Source organism: Cucurbita pepo, chromosome 20 (assembly GCF_057944985.1).
Source record: "Cucurbita pepo subsp. pepo isolate OVF chromosome 20, ASM5794498v1, whole genome shotgun sequence".
In the NCBI taxonomy this organism is placed as follows: domain Eukaryota; kingdom Viridiplantae; phylum Streptophyta; class Magnoliopsida; order Cucurbitales; family Cucurbitaceae; genus Cucurbita; species Cucurbita pepo.
The window spans coordinates 8,419,971-8,445,135 of record NC_141817.1 but is presented as its reverse complement, the minus strand read 5'-3'; the positions used below and the strand labels follow the sequence as shown (position 1 = coordinate 8,445,135).

General features: G+C 34.7%; 1 non-coding gene and 1 pseudogene across 1 annotated transcript; both read right to left on the bottom strand.

The window, feature by feature from the left end:
- Positions 1-4,489: 4,489 nt before the first annotated feature.
- TRNAL-AAG (transfer RNA leucine (anticodon AAG)) lies at positions 4,490-4,570 on the bottom strand. Its single transcript has one exon. It is a non-coding gene; the product is annotated as a tRNA-Leu (tRNA).
- A 17,587-nt stretch (positions 4,571-22,157) lies between these two features.
- On the bottom strand, positions 22,158-23,540 carry LOC147786485 (zinc finger BED domain-containing protein RICESLEEPER 2-like; annotated as a pseudogene).
- Between the last annotated feature and the right edge of the window lie 1,625 nt (positions 23,541-25,165).

The following is a 25,165-nucleotide window of genomic DNA, read 5'->3' as shown; positions in this document are numbered from 1 at the left end:
TATGAATTATAATTATGGAAGAAATTCAGTGAACATCTTTAATAGGGTAAAGTGCCTTGGCATAAGTGAGAACGAATTCGGGGGACGAAAGCAAGCTAATTTGGAGTTAGATAGAACTTCGGCTAAGGTCATCCAAGTAATTGGTTTTACTATCGGCATGGTTATATTTGATGTTGATACGTGCTTCGTGATTCTGCATGTGTCATATATATTGATATGTTTGAATTTATGGATCAATATGCTTATGATATGATATGATATGTATATGTTATAATATGTGAATTGTATGATAATACTTACGGTACGATGTACTCAATGATATGTTTGAGATAGGATACGAGAAGCATACACTAAACATAATGTAACAATAGGAGTCAGATATGTTCATGAAACGTTAAGGTTATGTTACGTATCTAAGTGCTATGGATATGAGAGATTGATAAAAATGATATGGCTAGGATCGATTGATAAAAGAATACGATTAGGTTATGGGTAGAAAGGGATATGATTATAATAGATTGATAGAACGATAGCGTTAGGATACGTTTTTGTAACGATATGACTAAGGTACGTTCATGTAATGATATGACTGTGATATGTATAAGAACGCTAAGACTATGATAAGTTAGGGAACGATATGACCACGAAGTGTTTATGATATGATATGATTATGATATGAAATGTGAATGACGGAAATGTGAATTGTATGATAGTACTTACGGTACGATGTATTCAATGATATGTTTGAGATAGGATACAAGAAAGATACAATGATATTTAGTACTAAATTATAATTTACCATATATGTATAATTTATTATAATGCAAATATCTTCTTTCCATAGGTATCTTTCCATTTATTGTTTTTTCATTTCTTATTATTTCTATTTATTACTCTTCCATATCCTTGTAATTTATTTGATTATAAATAGATAACATCCATACCATTTATGTGTGGTGGATTAGGCGAACATTCACATCGTATCAGAGCCCTTTTGGTTTAGCAACCCCCATCCTTTATTTTCAATGGCTTATGAATCCCTTACCCATCTTCTTCTCCACCACCCCTGTTGGCTTTGACTCCGCAGGGGCAGTCTCCATGGCTGCCACATGTAGAGTTGATTGATTACTCATTGGTTCCACTCTATTGACCTCCAAATCACCCTTCGCCATACTTTGTACAAACAACCTCATCTTTTCCAACACAATTGATTTTCCCTCCACCAACATAGCTCTTTGGTTTTCTTCCCAATCTTCCATTTATCCTTCACAGAAACCCTAATATCAGGATCCTCATTAGTGTTCTCTTCGGAAATATAGGAAATCTCGATAAGCCCATCGACCTTCTGCAGAGATTTACCTTTAGAATCTGGGCACCGCACTGGCCTCTTCGTCAACCAAGTCGCCGCCGCCCTTCTTGCCAAAATTGGCCCCTTCGCCCACTATGGCGACTCTTCCGGCTTCAACATTGTCGTTGTGCCTTGCTCTAGGTTTCCCCTTCTACTTCTTGGGTTAGACATATTCTCACCAGAGCTAAGGCAACATCGTCGCTAAGCGACGATCCCTCTTTATGGGTTAGACATATTCTCGCCGAAGCCAAGGTAGTATCGCCGCTGAGCGGCGATCCCTCTGCAGATTCGATGGCTAAGAAAGTGTTTCTCTACGCCTCCTCTGAACCAGGTTGTTGACATCTTCACGAAAAGTGTTTCTTGACCTCTCTTTGAATTTTTCAGATTCAAGCTTCACGTTCGTTCAAATCCGACGCTTAGCTTGCGAGGGTGTTAAGGATATTTAGTACTAAATTATAATATAGATAACTTTCACACCATTTAGGTGTGGTGGATTAAGCAAACATTCTCAAACGCTAAGGCTATGATAAGTTAGAGAACGATATGACCACCAAGTGTTTACAATATGTTATGATTATGATACGAAATGTGAATGACGTATAAATATATATATATATATATATATATATATATATATATATATATATATATATATATATATATGTTGCGATATGATATGAAAATGATATGAAATATGTTATGGTACGAGATATGTGATAAATTGACATGTTTATGATATGATATATTATGACGTGATATGTTATGTTTAGATTGTTTTATGTGACCGTTGACGTAATTGTTGTATGAATCACACTTTATGAAATGTTTTGTTAAAAGCATAGAACGTTATGTTATGTCTCCTAAACTGTATGTATAAAACATATTTATTATGAATGATATGATATCATGATACATGACATGAAATATAACCCCGTTAGAATTATGCATGATATGAGAACTGAAAAATGAGAAATGATATGATATGAATGAAAAACGGTAGCGGGATTATATTTAATAATGTTGAAAATTGAAAAATATTGGGATCTCATGCATTATGTGTGTTCATGCATTGGGGGATACCATATTCTCTCACGAGAGTAGGGACGCGTACACCACTAAGCAGGAGAACTATCATTATGCTTTACATAATGCTGTCGTGACGGTTACTAATTCTAACGGGTGTTCGACATAAAGAGCTACCAGAGCATGCTCGCTCGACAAGGAAAGGGGCCCAGCGGTGTGCGAGCTTACTAGTGCGTCTATACTCGCACGTATGAGTTTTGTGTAGAGTATATGGTAGACATCCAAGTTGCCCGTTAGGATAGTGTCGTAGGAAAATAGACTGATATGATAGGATCCGTCATTGCATTTAACCCCAATAATGGGGTCACTTACTGAGTATTTCTTTAAATACTCAAGCTACGTGCTACTTCTATTTCAAGTTAAGGCAAGGCATTCCTGTACGACTGACGACGACATTGCAACTCGAGACCATGACACATGCACAGGGTAGTCACATTTATTTTCTTAGACTTAGACTAGGATAAGATGTTTTGAATGTAAACGTTTATTTATTTTATTTAGTGATAAGATAAGGAATCAATACATGGGGAATAAGATTCGGATTACCTTGTCGATCTAATATCTCAAGGCAAGAACATTGTTTGAGATTCGAATCACTCCATAAGCCAAATCGATCATGTCTAGCTTGAATGATTCTTGTTGATCAAATATCTAAACGCAAGAACACTTGCTTGAGATTCGAATCACTCCACAAGCAAGATTGATCATGTCGAGCTTGAATGATTCTACATGCAACCTAAACTACATAGAATTGCAAAGAAACTTAGCCATTGGCTAAAGAAAAGCACAAATGCTTCTTTTACTATATTTTCCAAGTCTACGTACAAATACAACACATGGCTTTACATAGCCTCAAAATGAAACTATTAAAGGCATTTCAAGACTTGTAACTTTCATACTTAATGGCCATAATTAACCATTATGTAATCAACCTACATGGTTTTATATAGTCTCAAAATGAAACTATTAAAGGCATTCCAAGAGCGGTAACATTCATACTTAATGGCCATAATTAACCATTCTGTAATTCTAACCTAAAGTAACTACAAAGTCTTAAAATACATTAATGAAGTACAATAACTCTAAATTGTAATTCACCTAAAATTTATAACATGAAACTTCATTCTTCTTCAATGTGGCATGAATTGAAATATCTTTTGATAATTTCAACAATATTTTCTTCACATCTTCTTTGAAATATATTGTATGATTGATGTCTCTTGGTTCATATCATTTAGTCTTTTTTTGCGTCGTTTTAAAGGTGTTTTCAAAATACATAAGTCCATGACTATATTTTAATATGAAGATGACGTTTTATGAAAGTTTAAATGAAGTATTTCTGCATTTAATGTTCATGATATGTATACTGTGATTACCAAATTTCATGTGTAACCTTAAGATGTCATATCTCATAAGTAATGGAGTCCATTTAGTAGGTTAATCTAACATTACTTAATTGGATTATTTCGAAGCAATTCCTACAAATATGGTGAAGGACTAAAGGAAGTTCTGACTTAGGGTGACGTGACTAGTTCATCTTCTTCATAAAAGTGGCAGATGGGATTGCAAGAAGAAGTTAGGAATCAATTTTTACCTTGTCGTGGACTATAGCACGAGTTATAGGCTCTCAAAGTAGGTAGGAAATCATTTTTGGTGGAGGCTCCTAATTTTATAGTCAAATTCATCGAGTCAGGGTCAACTTTCAAGTCATTTTTCCACCTTGTTGGGCAGCTCGATACAAACTGCTTAGAAATCTTAATTCATCCATATTCTTTATATAAGTCTTTTCGACCAGAACCTTAATCTAGCGCCTTAGACCACTCGACCATCTCAACTTTAATGCTTGAAAAAAAAAAATTAATCCATCCGTATTCTTTAATCTCAACTTTAATGCTTGAAAAAAAAATTAATCCATCCGTATTCTTTATAAAGATTTAGGGATCAACATATTACGCCTTAAACAAACTCGGCCATCTCAACTTTGATGCTTGAAAAAAAATTAATCCATCTGTATTCTTTATAAGTGATCAAAATATTAAACATCGTATAAAAAATAATTGTTGAGAGTGGGATTTGAACCCACGCCCTTTCGGACCAAAACCTTAATCTGGCGCCTTAGACCAACTCGGCCATCTCAACTTTGATGCTTGGAAAAAAATTAATCCATTTGTATTCTTTATAAAGGTTTAGGGATCAAAAGATAACATAATTATTAAATCTTATTAGGATCCCACAAGAAATTTTTTGAACTCGAGTCCTTTCGAACCAAAACCTTAATCTAGCATCTTAGACTAACTCCAACATTAATAGTCAAGTTCTAGACATTAATGTTCACATATTTCTTAAAAAGATATAGGAATGAAAATAGATTAGGGATGGGCTAACATTAAAAGAAACAAAATACCTTAGACCAATTTGGTCATCTCTAACTCTAATATATGAAATGTCCATGTACTTAATGTAACAACCAAAGAATCTACCTAGGCCTATACGGAATCGTCACAAAGCCATCCAATTGTTGAGGTTGCCTGAGGGTACGAGAATCAAATATGGAAAATACCTCGAAATTTAGATGAAGATTTGTGGAGCTTCTATACAAGTCAAAGCTGGTGATCATAGAGCTGTTAAAGAGGACGATGAGAGCTTCCTTTTCATGCCCTAAATTTGAAGAGAGCCTACAAGTGTTATGGCCTTATACCATGAATTCACGATGCATGTTGAATTTGAAGGTTATAGGAGCATTGCACAAACCAATGATACAAGTAAAATAACGAAAAATGCCCTTACTATACCTTCTATGATGTTTTATGGCTTTTACGACTAACCTGAAGTTTTATATGGCATCTAGTTATGATGTTATGAAGCATAAAAATGATAGGTATTTTTTGTGATAGGAGTAGAACATCACATGCTTAGGTTATACCCTTAGCTTTTTATGATAGACCCTCTAAAGTCAGAACCATGAACTTACAAACCTATGCATTATTTCTAAGGGTATAGCCAAGCCAAGTAAGTTGATTCGAGAAAAAACACATCCACAAGCCAAGTAAGTTGATTCGAGAAAAAACACATCCACAAGCCAAGTAAGTTGATTCGAGAAAAAACACATCCACGACCCTGAGCCAAATTGATAAGCGCCAACAATGCTGGAATTTGCAAAGCTAGAGGTCCTTCTAGAATCCTTGCAAAACGCTCACAGAGAAAGCTAACTTAACGGATTGATTCCAACCAAGAGCTGGTTAGAAGATGAATGACTCTTAGATCGAACTTGGAATCTATGATGGTCACTCTTAGATACCAAGACAATTCACTCCAGAATTAGCTTGATCAAAACTAATTCAATGAATCGGTTTAAACATCAAACCTAAAGCAAGATTTGAAAAAGAATAACACCAAAAGGGTATCAAGAAAACACAAAGGTTTTTTCTGTATTCAACCAAAATCTCTCAAACATGAGTATTACATGCCTTTAAATAGGCCCAGAAGATAACCCTAACAAAATAAAGTTCAGCCACCAACCACTAATAAATGCTAATAAATGCTATTAAATACAAATTGAAGAATATAAGGCAATTCATACAAACTATTAATAAATGCTATTAAATATAAAATGAAGCAAATAAGGCATTAATAATTTCCTTAATTGGTAATTCAACTACCAAAGGAAGTCTTCTAATTACTTTCCAATATCAGCCACTCCATTATCTTCTTGATTTGATATGCTAATGCTATAAAGATTTTTTTGGCTCAAAAGTCTTTGTTTCAACCGGTACACTAGCTAGCTTTTGAAGATGCAATGTATAGTCCTCTGGAATCTTCTTAATCTTGCTTCTTGTAATCTATCATTCGGGTACATGCACGTGATCAGTTGTTGGATTCATATCATCCCCCCTTTCTTTAAAAGGATTTGTCCTCAAATCAAATTCTTCGTTCTTTCCGGACAAGAACTGAATATTATTTTTTTTTTTCCTCACTTTTTTTTTTCTCACCTTTACCTTAGTTTCTTCTCTCCACTGTTGTTCTTCATATTCTTTTCTTTTCTTCTCCAATCTCAATTGGTCACAATGTACTTCATATGGAGACAATGGAAGTAAAGTAAATTTCTTCCCACACAAAGTAAAAGTATACTTGTTCATCAAACCATCAAATGTTACCTTTCTATCATATTGCCAAGGTCGGCCGAATAAGATGTCCCCCGCATGCATTGGTACGACATCACAAAGAACTTCATCTTTATATCTTCCAAGAGTAAAAGAAATAAGAGCTTGAGAATTCACCTTAATTTCTTCTTTGTTTGTTAACCAATGAAGTTTGTATGGTTTTGGATGGGGATGGACAGAAAGTTGAAGTCTTTTTACAAGGAAGCTGCTTACCACATTTGTGCAACTTCCACTATCATCAATCAGCAAGCTGCATGGGTTTGCTTTGACCAAACATCTTGTGTGGAACAAGTTTTCCCTTTGATCTTCAAATTTCTCTTCCTTGATTTGAACATTGAGTACCCTTCTTGTGATCAAAGATATGGAATTACCTTTTTCAACATACTCATCATCATATGCTGCGATTTCTTCCACAAGCTGTGAGTCATGATCCTCACATTCATCATCTGAATCAAGTATACCATTCCTTATCACCATAACTTTTTTATTAACACACTCTTTGCTCATGTGTCCAAACCCTTTGCACTTCCAACATTGAATAGAACTAGTCTTCTCCTTTACCGTCTTTGAAGCTTCATTCTTTTTACCAATGGAACTCTCAGCCTCCACTCTTTTAGCAGCCACAAACTTTTCTTTTGGTGACATTGATTCATTTCTATTCACAAAACTATCCTTGTTCCAAGTTTTAGAATTTGAAAAGGTGTTAGTTCGTGATGTGTACCTTTTTGAATGCTCTTTTTCTTCCTTCAACTGGTCTTCAATTTTGAGAGCATAATGATACATGTCTTCCAGATATGGTTGTGGATTTCTGTCAACAAGATGAGCAATTTCTCGATTCAAACCTCCAAGGAATCTAGACATGGTATCTTCTTCTTCTTCTCTAACATTTGCTCTTTCCATCATAGTTTCCATCTCTTGATAATATACCGCCACACTTTTTGTTCCTTGCCTCAAACCTTGCAATTTAGTTTTCAAATTTCTTTCATAATGTTTTGGAACATACCTTTTTCTCATGGCTTCTTTAAGTTCTTCCCATGTCTCTATTGGATCCTCCTCTTTTCTTCTTCTCTCAGATTTGAGATGTTGGTACCAATCACCAGCATGATTGGTAAATTCGGCAATAGCAAGTCTCATCTTCTTATTTTCACTATAGGTGTTGCAATCAAACACATGCTCTATCTTTCTTTCCCACTGCAAGTATGCCTCAGAATCTGCCGTTCCACAAAATGGTGGGATTTTGAGTTTAACTCCTCCATCTCTATCTTCATGTACTCTTTCCATCCTTCTAGGTTGCATAATAGTTGCATGGTTATTTCTTCCTCTCCATCTACCATCAACTTGTCTTTCTTGTACTACTATACCTTCATCTTCTTGTAATGTTCGTTCTTGTCTTTGTTGTTGCGCTCTTCTTTCTTGTCTATCTTCCATCATCATTTCCATCATACCTTGAATTGCTTGAAGAATGGTTGTATTAAGATTTGGTACTGGTGGTACTGCTTCTCCATTATGTAACATTTTGTTATCAAGGGACCTCACCACACTTCTCACAAAAATTTCACTCAGGGACACTCGTGTTTAACACTCAAAGGTAGGCTTTTGGTACTAGGTCAAGAATGTAAAGGCTGGTTTTTTTTTCTTTTTTTCGAGAATCTGAGAGAGAGAAAAAATTGATACAAAAAAAATAACAATAAAAATATTTCACCTCTAGAGCGGCCAAAGAACGTCGACCAAATGCTCTGATACCAAATGATAAGCGCCAACAATGCTGGAATTTGCAAAGCTAGAGGTCCTTCTAGAATCCTTGCAAAACGCTCACAGAGAAAGCTAACTTAACGGATTGATTCCAACCAAGAGCTGGTTAGAAGATGAATGACTCTTAGATCGAACTTGGAATCTATGATGGTCACTCTTAGATACCAAGACAATTCACTCCAGAATTAGCTTGATCAAAACTAATTCAATGAATCGGTTTAAACATCAAACCTAAAGCAAGATTTGAAAAAGAATAACACCAAAAGGGTATCAAGAAAACACAAAGGTTTTTTCTGTATTCAACCAAAATCTCTCAAACATGAGTATTACATGCCTTTAAATAGGCCCAGAAGATAACCCTAACAAAATAAAGTTCAGCCACCAACCACTAATAAATGCTAATAAATGCTATTAAATACAAATTGAAGAATATAAGGCAATTCATACAAACTATTAATAAATGTTATTAAATATAAAATGAAGCAAATAAGGCATTAATAATTTCCTTAATTGGTAATTCAACTACCAAAGGAAGTCTTCTAATTACTTTCCAATATCAGCCACTCCATTATCTTCTTGATTTGATATGCTAATGCTATAAAGATTTTTTGGCTCAAAAGTCTTTGTTTCAACCGGTACACTAGCTAGCTTTTGAAGATGCAATGTATAGTCCTCTGGAATCTTCTTAATCTTGCTTCTTGTAATCTATCATTCGGGTACATGCACGTGATCAGTTGTTGGATTCATATCACAAATACAACGCCCAAACAACTAGGTCATGAGGGAGGTAGAAGAATGTTCAGTCTATTGGCTAAAACCAGAATTTGAATTGTGATTTGAGTCTGGAACATAGGTTTTTCTTTAATTCATGATATTTACCGGTCATGTGACCTAGCTAGTCTTTTTAAGGGAGTGTTTTTAGGTATAGAACTAGAAAGTATAATGTATGAAAAAGAAAGTACACAACCTGATGGGACCCACCTCCGACCTATGCGATACACCAAGATCACATGTTTTTCTCACTTCAATGGGTGGAATGCCATGTCCATATTCTTTTGGTAGGATGTTAGACTCATATTAGGTCACGGGGGATGCATGAGAATGTTGAGTCGAAGGGGTGAAACCAAAATTGAAATTCTTATTTGAGTCCCGAACATAAGTTTTTCTCAAATTCATGAAGCTTCTTTTCTAGGAACATAGGTTTTAGGTATTACAAAAGAATGAGATATTCATGATTATACAACCACGAATAAAATGACAAATTATTTTTTTCGACCCAAATGTTCTGGTGAATGTAGAAGTCAAAGAACATTATGAATATTTCATCGATCTGATTGATAATTATTTAATGTATAAGTATCTTTATCAAATGCAACGAAAGTTTAAATATTTTTCTTGAAAAAGTGAGATTAAAGTTGAAATTCATGTAGGTAAATCTATAAAAACTCTATTATCATATCATAATAACCTTGTTACTAAGATTAATTGATAGACAGTGATATTGTATTCCAACTCTACCAGTCAATATAATTTTGTGAAAATTATGATGTAAGAGAAGAAAACAAGTCATTGTAGAAATGGTCGCATAAAAAACTGAGATATACGCCATTACCAGACTCTTCTTAGGAGATAGAGACGACATATGAACTTGATTGCCTTTAAAAGTATCTATAAGAGAGAGATTTTGGAAGAGTAGTAAAGTTAGTTTATAACACTTTCATAATTGGGATTGCCAAATATCATAATCGCACTCTTATGGCAGCAGCAATCAAAGATTTAGACCTGCGTGCACCTAGAGTATAGATTAGCCGATGAGCTAGTCCTAAACATCTTAGAAACAATAGTTGAGAATCACACTACATAGACAAACTAAGAACCTAGAAGCTAGGATGATAGAACTCATGTAAATCGTAAGGGCTCAAGTCATTGAGCTGAGATCTGGTATCAGAGCCTCTTAATTTTCGTGAGGGAAGAGGAGTTACTCGATCTTTAAGAGCGATGTCACAGAAACCAGGAGGAAGATATGAAAATTGAGAAGAATTTGGAGTATGTGATAGCTGAGCGAATAGCCCTTGTGTTCCAGGTGGTAAGACGCAGGAAGCGCAATAAGTCCGTTGGCAAGCTTGGGTGCTTAGTCATGAAAAATTCTGAAGAAAATCTTATCTACAACCTGACAACTTTATCAGAGACAAAACAAAGATTGACAACTTGTCAGCCACACAGTGAAGGCTCACATGCCAATTATCAATGTCGATAAATTATTAGTCTTTTAAATTAATAGTTTACTTTATGTCTTTTAGGAAAACAGATCTTGCAGGGGTCCTGTCCTGTTAGATTCGATCTTATCTCTTAGTTGACGTTTTTCAAATTTACGATCAAATTCGAAGTCTATAAAAGGACTTCATTAATGTAAAGAGGGCATCGATCGGCCAATAGCTCTCTCTTGAATATCAATTGAACAATTTAGAGAAAAATCATCATACTCTTATCTTATCTATCTTATGAACGAATTTCTTAGAATGCTCAGAAAATCAAGCTATCTCAAATGCTCTACCGATGAAGAAGAAAGTTCAAATGAACATCGAAGGGGAGAAAATCTCACCATCTCAAATACTGTCAATCAAGAATATCAGATTGCCAGAATCGAAGATCAACTCAAAAATTGGACTATTCCAAAGGTAGATCCTAAAACTATCTACCAAATTTCAACCTTCAATTTTACTCAAAGATCATGCATCAAATTTCAGAGAAGAACATCCCAATTCATAGCAATAGGGAATCTCTGAATCTTTTTTCAAGATCTCTTATACTCCAACATCGTGAAGAGTTTAACTATCTCCATGTCGGTCTTGTCCAAGTCGTGGTAAAACCATTGTTCAGACTTGGATTAGATATCCCAGTCCTTATCTCCTTACGAGATAAGAAACATGAAGATTTCTCAAATTCCTTGTTGGGAATGGTTCAATCCAATTTAGAGAATGGACCAGTCTATTTCAATTGTTATCCAAACTTTACTCTGTCTCTCCACGACCCACACATATTATCAGCTCTCATGCTAGATTTACAGTCAAAAAATTTAAACATCAAGGCTGAAACCCATTCTTCAGTTGTCATATTCCGGGTTTATTATAGGCTCATGAATACAAACATTTCTCCAAGAGCATTAAGATCCTCACCAAAATGATCGACTATGCTCATAGAAGCAAATATTGGAAAATCATCAGTGACTGTCCCAAAAACACTTTCTTGGGATCAAATAACCAGAAGCACTCTCTGGAAAATAGAAGATGCAAATCTTCCAAAGAGGAAAGAATCTCAAAACCCAGTTCAAATCATCGAACATGACGATGGAAGCGTTGAAATAAAATTCAGCGAAGAACTTTCGTTAGAGTCGAAAGTAAAAGAATTCCTGAGTTCTAGACTAAGTACTTCAGGAATATCAAGGTCAATGTATGACCCCTTAAAGGTAAAAGAGGTCAGTTATGATCAAAAAAGGGCGTCAATCCACTATGAAGATGGCTCAAGGTCTCCAACCCATACGGATATGGATACTCAATCCGTCTACGAAAGCCAGCTAAATGTCATTACAGTTGATTTCCAGATAGACAAAGAATTTTTAAAAGCAGATTTTATGTCAACTACCAACTCTTCAAAAAGAAATGCCTTCTTCCAAACCTACAAAGAGGCTGAGCGAAATGAATTAAGAGCTCAGTGGTATTCTCATATGGAAGCCATCAAAGAAAATATACCATTCTTCGAATGGTTTGAAGAAAATATTCTGCAGGTATGCACCTTGACCCAGAGGAGTTGGAAGACTACCAAAAGAGGCGAGGTATATTCGAAACATCCTCCGTTAGAAGAAGTCGAATTCGACAACTACTACGGAGAAAAGGTCAAAGCTAGCCCTTTCAAACATATTCCGGAAGGACTAGAAAAGGGTAATCCGACCCTAAAGGGTATCAAGAATATCCAGCATCATAACAATTATTCAAATAAGATTTTATCCACGATCGCTACTCAACTTGAAAGTATCGAGGAAAAAATCTCAAAGAAATCAGGTACTCAGCAGGAACAGGCAAGCAGCTCTGTACCAAAGGTTGATGAGTCAATACCAATACTCAGACCGGCAAATCTCGAAATATTTACAAAAAGGATTTCAAAAGAAGAGGCTGCAATGGTCCAGATAGAGGAAAAGTTGGACAGGATATTAAATCCCGCCATGACGCCTCAAGATTCATTTGTCAATGTCGTTAACAATGACGACGAGAACCAAGAATTCGAAGACGAGATTGCAAATGAGAGAGAAGAACCTTTCTACAATCGAATTGAAAGCATCTCTAGAAGAAGTCAAAATAATGCCCGTAATCAGAAAAACTTGTACCCTCAACCGTCTTTTCCGGATATCCAATTTGAAGAAAAGACACTACAAACTCAAGCTCATTACGATGGTTTAGCAATCTATGAATGGAATATCGATGGATTGTCTGACTATCTGATAATGAATGTTGTCAATGAGATGATGATGGCCGCAGGCGCGTATAAATTACAAGGCCATAAATCTGACCATCAGATAGCTCAAGTTTTGGTAACCGGATTTACCGGCCAACTCAAGGATTGGTGGGACAAATATCTCGACGAAACAACCCGCCAACAGATCTTAAACCACTATGTCATTAGGCCAACTACTTAAATTATCAAAGAAGAAGGTCCATCAACTAGGACCGAAGTACAACATGAAAGGGTAGAGGATGCTGTCAACACCCTCATATATACCCTCATAGAATTCTTCGTCGGCGACCCTCTGAAATACCAGGAGAGATCCGCCGAGATACTCATGAATCTGAAATGCCCTACCTTAGGTGATTTCAGGTGGTACAAAGACATGTACTTCAGCAAAGTTCTTATTAGAACAGATAGTTCGTTGGAATTCTGGAAAGAGAATTTCGTCAATGGACTACCAAAACACTTCTCAAGGAGGATCAAAGATGGTCTTAAGACAAAGTACAATGGAACAATTCCATGGCAAACTTTGTCATACGGATCCATAGCATCCTTCATCATAGAAGGACTCAGACTTTGTAATGAGTCAAAGATTCAAAACAAGCTCAATTCTTCGATATCAAACAGAAAAGAGCTTGGTAGATTTTGCGATCAATATGGAGGCAAGGGAATAGAAGCTCCCTCAACCTCCAGACGAAAGAAGGTTAAGACGCATCCAAAACCTTATCATTCATACAGGCCTAGAGAAACATATCGGAGTAAACCCGTGCAGTCTCAGAAGCCAACATATTCAAGAAGGAAGTATATTCCTACAAAAACCCATAGAGGAAAGAAAAAGCAAACTTGCTTCAAATGTCGTGAAGAAGGACACTATGCTAACAAGTGTCCAATCAGAGGAAAGATCAATGAGTTGGATATAGATTAAGAGCTGAAAAATCAGCTATTACGACTGACCCTAACTGACTAAGAGCAATCGAGCGAGGGAGAAATCCTCGAACTCCAAGAAGAATCTGATTCATATTCTAGCACAGAATACGAATCAGAACAAGAAGGAAAAAGGACGTGCGAAGGATGCATAAATGTCCTTACCAAGGATCAAGAAATTCTACTCGAAGTAGTAGAAAAAATTCAAGACCCAGAAATTCAACAGAAGATTACTCAACGACTTAGGGATGCCATGACAATCTCTAAGCCACCTGAAAGGGAAGAAAGAAATCCCTACAGACTCCAATCTGTTCTCCAAAGATTTGAAAAGCCGAGGGAACTCACTACTCAAGATTTACAAAGAGAGATTAATAATCTCAAACAAGAGGTACAGGCGCTAAGATCTAAAACCAGGTCAGAATCTTATACGCTTCGTCAAGAAATTCTCAATCTTCAGGAAAGGCTGCCCGTACAAAAGGAAACGGCGCAACCGAACCTGGATGAAGAAGATTTTCAAAGTTCCTTCGTTGGAGCCATCACCACTTCTCAATTTCAAAAATGGTACGCTCTCGTTACCTTAAAAGATACCATGAATTTATAAACAAGGAATACATTCCATTGGTATGGGGCCTTTTGGGAAAATCAAAAGCAAAGCCGAACAATATCATATCATTGTGATGTTCATGATTCCTAACATCATATGAGACTCATGCCCTTGACTTATTTATGTTAATAGAATCCTCAAATATTGAACAAAGAAGTTGTGAGCCTCAAACGTGTAGTCAAAAGTGACTCAAGTGTCGAACAAAGGGTGTACTTTGTTCGAGGATTCCAGAGAAGGAGTCGAGTCACGATTAAGAGAAGGTTATTCGAGGAATTCATAGTTAGGGGAGGCTCTATGGTGTACTTTGTTTGAGGACAGAAGTGTTCGGAGAAGATCCCACATTGGCTAATTAAGGGAATGATCATAGGTTTATAAGTAATGAATACATCTCCATTGGTATGAGACCATTTGGGGAAACTAAAAGCAAAGTCATAAGAGTTTATACTCAAAGTGGACAATGTCATACCATTGAAGAAAAGCGACGTGAGTATAAATAGGAAATGGTTTAATACTCTATTCCGTAATGTAAATAGATTATGATAGGAAATGGTTTAATACTCTATTTCGTAATGTAAATATATTATGAAATGATTGCAACGACTCAGTGCCCAGTTTTGTCATCACTCACATGTATTTTATAGATCTTTGAATGTTTCATTATTCTCCTCTTTTCTTTTTCTTTTTCTTTTTCTTCTTCTTCTTCTTGCTATTACTTATATATCTTAATTTTGGTGAGGAAATTTTAGAGATTGGAGAATGAAAGAAGGAGAATAAGAGGGCGTTAATGCTTTAACGACACATGAACACCAAATCTTTTATTTGTAGCTTAGTTTAAGAGAATTTTTGGTGTCCCCTGGAAAACAAAGTCGGCCGCTTCATGTCGCATACCCATTGCGCTGGCTTGGAAAACTATAAAGTTGGTCTTGTGTTGTTTTTAGATGTGTTTTTGTGTATTTTATCTCTCTTTCTATTGTGTACATGCACGTACACATACCTTCTACCTGAACTTTACCATTAGGATTATAATCGAGGATGAGTTGTGGTGACCTTTGAGGAGTTAAATGTGATGACGGAGAATTAAGGAAAAAAATTTGTTCTGTATCGATTAGATTTTCAAAGTTGAAAGGTGAACTCTAATATAAAAGAAGGCCCCTTAGGTTACTTAGTCATTAAAATTGCTCAGTTTCATCCTATTTTGACAACTCAGAACTAGAGAATTCATACTCTGATGGCCTATAACTTGATACATTTGATTTAGGTCTGGTAAGTTTAGATCATTGACTACCATTTTTTACTCTTCAAAATACGTTTTTTTGACACTTTTAAAGACGTTTAAAGTTAGTATGGCTACTGACTTACCCGTTTAAATTACTTATAGATAAGTTTTTAGATTATTTTATGCCAATGAGGTGAGCCAATTACCATAATAGAATTCTAAATTATAATGGTAGGACTCCTTAGGTGAAATTTGAGTTCAATGATCAACTTTTTAAGCTAGCATCAAGGATGCATAATGATCTTGTCTTAAACCAACCAAGTAAGCTGTTCTATTATTGGACGCCCATGAATTTGGTTTAATGACTTGTATGTTGTATGAATAACACGTACATTATGACCTTTGTACGTGTCATATTTTGTGATGTTACGATATTTGATGTGTGATATGTTATGTGACGATTTATGATATGATATGAGTTATGCTATAATATGAAAGTTATATGATGTATGAACCTCCATATGTCACATCATGTATACTATGTTAGCATGTTTGAAGGGAATGAACTCTTCATCCACGTAGCGGAAGCATTATGAACCGTTTTTATTTTTATTAAGAATTAAAACAAAGCAATAAATACAAGAGTAAGAACTCTACCTTTGTAGAAACCCTAGCTTGCAAGACTCCTCGGAGTATTCCAACTATGCGGAAGTTCTTGACCATTCCACAATATCTTCCTTACTATGACTCGAACACAAGGTCAAGACTTGTGGGAGTCTCTTCAAAGAAAATCCGAAAGGGATTGGAGAAGAGAGTTTCTAGAATTCTTAATTTTATTCTCCAGATAAAGTGGGAGAGATCGTATGTATTTGGCTCAACCCTAGGGTCCTATTTATAGAGACTCTTGGAGAATATTTGTCAAATAATATATTTGCATATTTAATATACTATGATATAATACCTTGTACAAATCATATTTAGATATTATAAGATATCTTAATATATATTTAATTAATTTTATTCTTATTCAAATTTTAAATATATTTTTATTTAAGGTATCAAAATACATTAATTGATTTAATATTTAGTTGTATCGAATATAATAAATATATTTTTTATTTAATATATCTAATATATTAAATATTAATTTGACCCTTCAAATTAAATATATTTTCTCTATTTATTTAATTATATAATTATAAATATATTTTCTTTATTTATTTAATATATTTAATATATTAAATATTAATGTGGCATTTCAATTAAATTTATTTTCTCCTTTATATTTAATATATCTCATATACTAAATATTAATTTGAACACTTCAAATTTTCTTTCAAATAAATTGAATCTTTTAGCGTTACTATGAGCTAGCAACGGGACCTTATGGACCTATAGATTATAAGTTCAATGATACAAAATTTATTAATTAAACTCTTTAATTAATCAATTACCATTCATTAACTATAAGTCACTCTATTATAGACTTAGAGTTGCACTCTTATGCACTGTAGGACAAGTTATGTCCATTGATATAATTATTACAAGCAAGTAGATCCTTCACGAGTTGTTCATAATTACAGCTGGGTCAAAAGTCCGTTTTACTCCTGTAATTACATCTTTCACCTTAAGTACCACTGATTCTCTAATGAACAATTTGTCTATGATTCAATCATAAACCAAGTCCCTTTCGTGCCAATGAGAGGGCGGGGCCCTATTGTTCAAGTATCGAAATCAGTACTTAAGAGAACAACTAACCTACTTTCTTTATATGGAAAGGAGTGAATTCCATCTTATGATATTATGTTTCCAACTCCCTATTTGGTCAAGTCCCCAAAATGGTAGGCATATTGAATCGGCTAAAACAGTCATTCTCACCCATTGAAATTAAAGGACAAACCCTCGTAGGCAGGAGTTCATAACTCACTCAAAATTAAGATCAAGTCGCATATGATTATCATGTGAAATATTAATCTTCTCAATTGATGGATTTATAAAGAGAGATTAAATATTTCTTGGTCCAGTCTTATACAAACTCATTGTATAGGATACCCCACCCATATGTCTCCACATAAACGATTTCGATCAAACTATTTGTAACGATTACAAAGTGGGCCGTATCAATAGTGTTACTAGGATAAGGCACCCAACCTTATCCATATACTATAGACTCTTAAGGTTATTACTTGAACACGATCCTCTTGTATGTCAACCACATACGGTTCAAGATTACATTAATAACCTTGTATTTTCATACAATGGATTAGAGTTAAATTACAAATAAAATAATAAAAATTATTATTGAAAACTAAATAATTAATTACGTGACACGGCATAAATCCCAGCAATCTCTCACTTGCACTAAAGCTGGTGAGACATGTGTCCTAGGCATACTCTATACCCAACATGTTCTCCCACTTGCCCTAGAGAATATGAGCATGTCTCGTAATCCTAGACATTCTAGGTGACCCTCGAACACTTTAGCCTAGAGAGCTATTTTATACAAATCAAAATAATTATCATTAAAAGTCATCTTTGTCATTACGGCGATGTTTTCTCTCACTATCATTCTTTATAGATAGATCTTTTATAGTTTCCTTAATATTAGTCTTTGTGTCACTATCATCACAATGAAAAGTGACCGACTAAATCACATCTGAAACACCTTTCAAATGTTTAAGAAATTATTATAGTCATACAAGTCATTTTGTTGTTTTAAAAGAAAAAAATATATATATATATATATTCCACTTTATACCATACTTCACGATCTAAGGTAAAAATGATCTTAACATAAATTTCTCTAAATTTATGTAACTAATGTAAGACTTACAAGATCAAATCTTTAACTTCATACACAAAATAAAAAAATTCTCATTATAGAAAACTTTAATTTTTCACTTAATGGTCATACCATCAGTTTAACTAATATAATCTAACTAACCGTATATTTAACGTTAATTCTCATATAGACATTAGTTGTCTCCCACTCAGGAGAGATAATTAATCATACTCTCAACATTTGAGGTTACTTATAATACTATTCCTTTGACTTCATATTTCAATGATCACTATCATTCTTTGAAGTCTTCCATCAAATATTTGACAACAATTTTGTCAATAATATACATTAGACAATATTAACGTTTATCCTTAAATCTTTATTTTTAGGAGATACATAATTATCCCAAATAATTTATTTGGTATTGGTTAAGTAGTCTATTTATGTTAGATTGAAAGATTACATCATCATAATGAATAACGTGTCCTTAACATAAAATTTGATAAAATCCACTAATTAATAATTTTCTTGTTTTCACAAGCTCATTACAATTTATTTTAAGTCATCGGTTATCAAACCTTCTATAACGGATCGGATTAAAAAAAAAAAAAAAAAGGTCATTGGCAGAACCAAAAACTCCAGCGAACGCCGGAGTTTTCACTCGCACACGACCCACAAAGGGCGGCCGAAGGTTGGGATGCCACAGAACTTGACCCCGACCTTCAGCAACCCCAAAACGACCTGCAAAGAACAAAAAATAGAGAAAAATGAAGAAGAACAGAAAAATTCGACGAAACTCCGGCGAGGTCAAACCATACGAAACTGTCGTCAAACCTCCATTTTACGAAAAAAAAAGTAATCCCAGACCTTTTACACACATCAGGGGTAGATTTAGACGAATCCTATACGTCGAACACCGTCGGCAAGGGAGACGGAACGTCGGATTTCGAACTTCACCAGATCCGGGAGTGTGAGGCCTTTACAAACCAGATCTATACCAAAAACGGGGTAGGGGAAGAAGAGACTCTGGAACGGAGGAGAAAGGAGGGAAAAAGGACGTCGAAACGCGCAGGCAACCGGGTGAAGAAGACGAAGTCCGACCAAAGGGCCGGATCCTGCAACCTGAACCGAACCTAATCACCTTAGATCAGTCCAGTAAACGACGGTTCCCGCGGCCCAGTCGCTTCAGCCCAAAACGCGTAAGCCCAGTTATGGCCCAACCCGATGGCCTCGACCCGAGACCCGCAAGCCCAGTCCAACGCCGACATGCCCAGCCCAGCCCACCTGCATTTTTCCTTCAGCCGGGCCAGCCTGTCACCCGCAAACGACCTGTCACCCGCAAACGGCCCAACACCAGCGAGCGACCGGATAACCCGCGAACGCACACCCATATGACATCGACGGCGACATCGTACACCCCGGGATCGTGGCACATGCATAGGGTAGTTGTTTTTTTTCCATTTCATAGTCTAGGTTGAATTCGGTTTGCATCATTAGTATAGGTTAGTTTAGGTTGAATTGTATTTGCATAATAAACCATAGGGTAGTATAAGACATTCATTTTCGTTTTGTTTATTTCCGTTTATTTCAATAATGTTCTTTTCCCTTCTTTCCCTTGTAATTATCTTTTCTTTCGCGAGGTAATAAAAGGTGAGTGTAAGTCGCATTTATGAACATGGCCCATTTAATGTATATTTCGTATTTCAAGGTATAGTAATAACCTTAGATTAAATAGGTAAAATTTAGGGTCGTTACACCTTCTATTCATAAATCTATACGTTAAATTCATTTCAAAAATGAACTTTTACTCCTTTAGCAAACCTTTGCCTTTTGATCTTTAATAATAAATCCATATAATAATATATGTAGCGGCATATTCTTAGATTTCTTTTCACAAAAGAATTCTAAATATTCCTTTAGCATAATTCATATAAAAATGAATCATAGAATAATAATAGACTCTCAATATGAGAGAAAGTCTACTTCTAACAATATGACAATTTGAATTTTAGTAGGATTGAATCATCTCATAATTCTCCCACTAAGATGAAGCTTATCCAATGAATGAATGACTAGGATCCACTTGACTCTCAAGTAAAATTAAATTGTTAACAACTTTTGTAAACTATTAGCAGTTTCACTTGGAATTATTTAATTAACACTATCTCACCCTATTAAAGGAGTCTCATTTTTCTTGAACTTTTCAAAAATAAAAAAATAAAATAAAATAAAGTAAGTTACATTTGGTAAGGATACTTATATTGAATAATCATCAATCAAATTGATAAAATGTTAACAATATTCTTTGGATTTTGCATTGAGCAAACCACTTGGGTCAGAATGTATGAGCCCAAAATTCTTTGGTCTTGTAGCGTTATTCAATAAAAGCTCAATGATTATCTTGCATAAAAAGCGAGATCCATAGACATGTAATCTAATAACTCCAACGTTTAGAGAATTACCTTTTACTACTTTTTTCATTGTATTCAAATTGATGTTAATCAATTAACTGCTAAAGACAAGTATCATCCTTGAGGAGAAAACAATTTGTCTTTTTATCCTTGATTCTTTAATCATGAATATCTCAATATTTCGTAGTATAGTAAGTGTTAATGTTTTAACATATACTAATTGTACTAGCTGAACATATTTTCAAACAATTTTGAAAATATAAACTTTAATCGTTCAAAGTGTTAGCATTTAGTAACAATTTTTACTTAGCATCTTAATGTCTCCCACTACATCCACTCAGATTGATTTCCTAGTGTTAACTAGTAGCATCTATTCTACCTCATCAAGTATTTTTCAAGAATTATATATAAATGTAATGAAGAATAAATCTTGATATTTATATCAACTATCCAGGTGGTGTCACTTAGTCTCCACCAAAAATCTAGTTAGGGGTGTACATGGTCCGGGTTGGGTTGGGTTGGAGGATTTTTTTGACCCAACCCAAAAGTTTGGGTTGGTTGGATTAGTAACCCAACCCAACCCAAAAAAATTTCCAACCCAACCCTCTATTTTTGGGTTGGGTTCGGGTTGGGTTTGAGTTGGTCCAAAAAAATTTAAAAAAAAATTAATTTGTATGACGTAAAATGATAAAACAATTACTACCTCTAAGTTGTAGATCAAAAATATCAAACTCTATTGCATCCATATTATCACCTATAAATATATAAAGAATATGCAATGAATCAATTCTAAAGTTACCACATCTAATTAAATTATCTACATTCACACTATATAATCATTCAACAAAATGCCTAAAAATTCACCTATAAATATGTAAAGAATAGTCAATCAATTAATTTCAAAATTACACCATTCCACAAAATATTTAAAAATATTTAATTATCCAACCCTCTCTTGCATTCTTAATTCCTACAAAAGAAAAATAGCATCTTAAAAGTTAGTACCGTTTTAAGATTGTTTGGATAAACCATAGTGTAACTTCAAATATTTTACTTATATTGAAAAATAATTATTCTTGCATGATGTTGGTGGAACTTGAAGGTCCTAAATCATCTGAAAAATAAAATAGTCTTAAATCATCTCAAAAATAAAATTTAAATTGTGATATAACAATACACAATAATCTTAACAAATAGACAATAAATAGATTTGGAGTTACCATTCTCAATCTTAGAACAAATCTCCAAATCTTCTAGTTGTTGAGGAATATCTAACAATACTGATTTTCTACCGATCCAATTTTGTGTACATATAAGAGTTTCCCCTGTTTTAGGTGTCAAAGAACTCCTCAAAGAATCAAGAATCCTCTACCTGTACTAAATGCTGATTAAGAAGATACAGTCGACACTGGAACGGCAAAAACATCGTCGCGCAATTTTTAATAAAACTCTATACTTAAACTCATTTGCTTTCCACCCTGCCAAAACATCAAAATTATCATCAAGTTCTTCACTAGGGTCAGATAAATATCGATCCACATCATTCTTTAACTCGAGTGAATGTTGCTCTTCTCTTCTTCGTTTGTATCTTGATAATACTAATATTGAACCATTGAAATTCTCTTCATCAATTGTGTCCATATCCATACTCATGGACTTAGAAGTGAGTCTTGATTCAGATTGATGATGATCTTGAGCATTATCATAAAACTTGTAGTAATCATACAAACGAATTAAATAATTCTTTATGCCATCCACCATCACTTTAGCCATAGCATCTTCATAAATATTCGAAAAGCAAAATGATATGTAATCCAATTTGTAACGAGGATCGAGTACCACCACTATGAATATCAACTTATTAATTCTTTCCACTGAGCCCCAATATTTGTCATACTTAACTTTCATATTTGAACTCTACTTAAAACAGAGTTCACATTTGTACTCCACTGAATTAAAAGTTCTCGAATACCCCAAAGTTCATGAAAATAAGAATTAGAAGTCACATATAAAGAACCACTTATCTTCGTAGTGACATCATAGAAAACCTTCAAAAACTTTACAAACACTGCAACATTTTTCCAATCATCAATGGTTGGTGGCCCTATTCTTTTGTTTCCATGATCCCCCTCCTTGAAATAATTAACATAATCTGATTCTTCTTCCTCTAATACTTTGAAAGCTTTTTCAAATTCCAAGGCATGATCAAGCATCAAATGAGTGGAATTCCATTGAGTCACCACATCCAAACAAACAAGTGCTCTACATTTAATTTTTTCTTGTTCAACACGATCTTTAAATTTTGTCAATCTCTTGGGGGATGATCTAACATACCTCACGACATTACGAACACTAGAAATGGAGTCATGCATTTCTTTAAGCCCTTCATTCACAATCAAATTAATTATGTGAGCACAACCCCTCGTGTAATATTTCTCCATCTAAGACAAGTGAATTCCAACTTCTAAGTCTTCTCATAATATATGAAATAGCTATATCATTGGAACTTGCATTATCTGTGATAGAGAAAACCTTATCGATTCTCCATTCAAATAAACAACTCTCAATAATCTTGCCAATAGTCCCTCCCTTGTGGTTAGCAACTTGACAAAAGTTGAAAATTCTTTTATGCAAATTCCATTCTGAATCAATAAAATGTGCGCTGATTACCATGTAATTAATGTTTTGCAACGAAGTCCATGTGTCAGTGGTAAGACAAACCCTCTTGGAATGATTGACTACAAAATCTTTCAACTTCTTTTTTTCTTCTAGGTAGAGCTGAAATATATATCTAGCAATGGTTACTCTTGACGGAGGGTCAACTTAGGACATGCAATACTACAAAACAATTTGAAACCCTCATTCTCTACAAATTTAAATGATAATTCATCCATAATTATCATCTTGGCACATGCTGCTCTACATCTTGTTTGACTAAATAATGAAGTAACAATATTACTACCACCCTTTCTATCTATTGAACGTTGAAAACTTAGAGTGGTTTGTCCTTTGTCCTCCAATGTGTACTTCCTACACTTATTTTTTAAGTGCTTCCATAACGTGCTAGTTCCACAAGGATTAGTATCACAAGCATACTCCTTAGAACAATAGTTGCACTTGCACCTCGTATTATTGTTCTCTAATCTTGTAAAGTGATCCCACACGGTTGATTTACTGAGTTTCTTCTTCTTAAATTAAGATTGGGTAGCCAATGGTGGTTTCGATGCATTATAATTACTAGAGCTACTTGCACGTACCGTTGCACTATTGTTTTCAATCTATAAAAAGTAAAATAGAACTATTATGATTCAAACATTTAACTCAATATGAACAATTATCATAGAATTCATCAAGGTTAAAATATACAATCAGTTTTTGCAAGGGGATATAACAAAAAGAGAAAAAGATTACCCGTTATAGCGTTTCAGGAGACTAAAAAGAGAGAAAGACGGCGCGCGAGAAAGGTAGGGAGAGGAATGGATGCATGGATTGTAGAGAGGTAAAGAGAGAAATGGATGAATGGATTGCCGTAGAGAGAGAAATTGATTGAAATGAATTACAGAGGAGGAATGGAGTGAAATGAATTACAGATGAATAGATTGAAATGAATTGTAGTGGATTGAAATGAATTGCAGAGGAGAGGAGATGATTGCAGAGAAAAGGATGGCAAAATAAAATGAATTGCAAAGGAATGGATGAATAAAATGAATCGCAAAGGAATGGATGGCAGAGAGTGCTACTGCCAAGAACTCACCCAGAGGGAAAGAGAAATTCAATACATAACATAGAAGGAAAGAGAAATTTCTTTCACTACTGAGGTAATTATTGGGTTGTGTAATGTCGGGTTTGGGTTTGGGCTTGGGCTTGGGCTTTGGTAAGAAACCAGACAAACTATAGATTGGGCTTTGACTTTGGACCTTTGGGCTTTAATTTCTTTTTTTTTTTTAATATTTTCGGATTGGGCCGGGTTGACCAAATCATTTTCTTTTGGTACCCGAACCCAACCCAAATCAGATCGGGTTAAAAAAAATGGACCCAACCCAAACTCGAAATCCAACACAACACAACCCAACCCAACCCTTATATTTCGGGTTGGGTCGGGTTGGGTTCTCGGATTTTTGGGTTGGGTGTACACCCCTAAATCTACTAAGTCAAATTTACTTTCATTTAGATTTTTCTTTCCATAGAGTAATTTTGAAAATTTCTCTCACTATAACTGTCCTCCCTCCTTACTAACTATTTCCTATTATAACTTTAGTCCTAAGATTTTTCTTCAATTTTTGTAATACTTAATTTCTAGATCATTCAGATAACTATCTAAATTTAGCTTTTATGAACTTAAACATCTCACATGTTTATGTCATTTTCTTATCTTTCATGACATG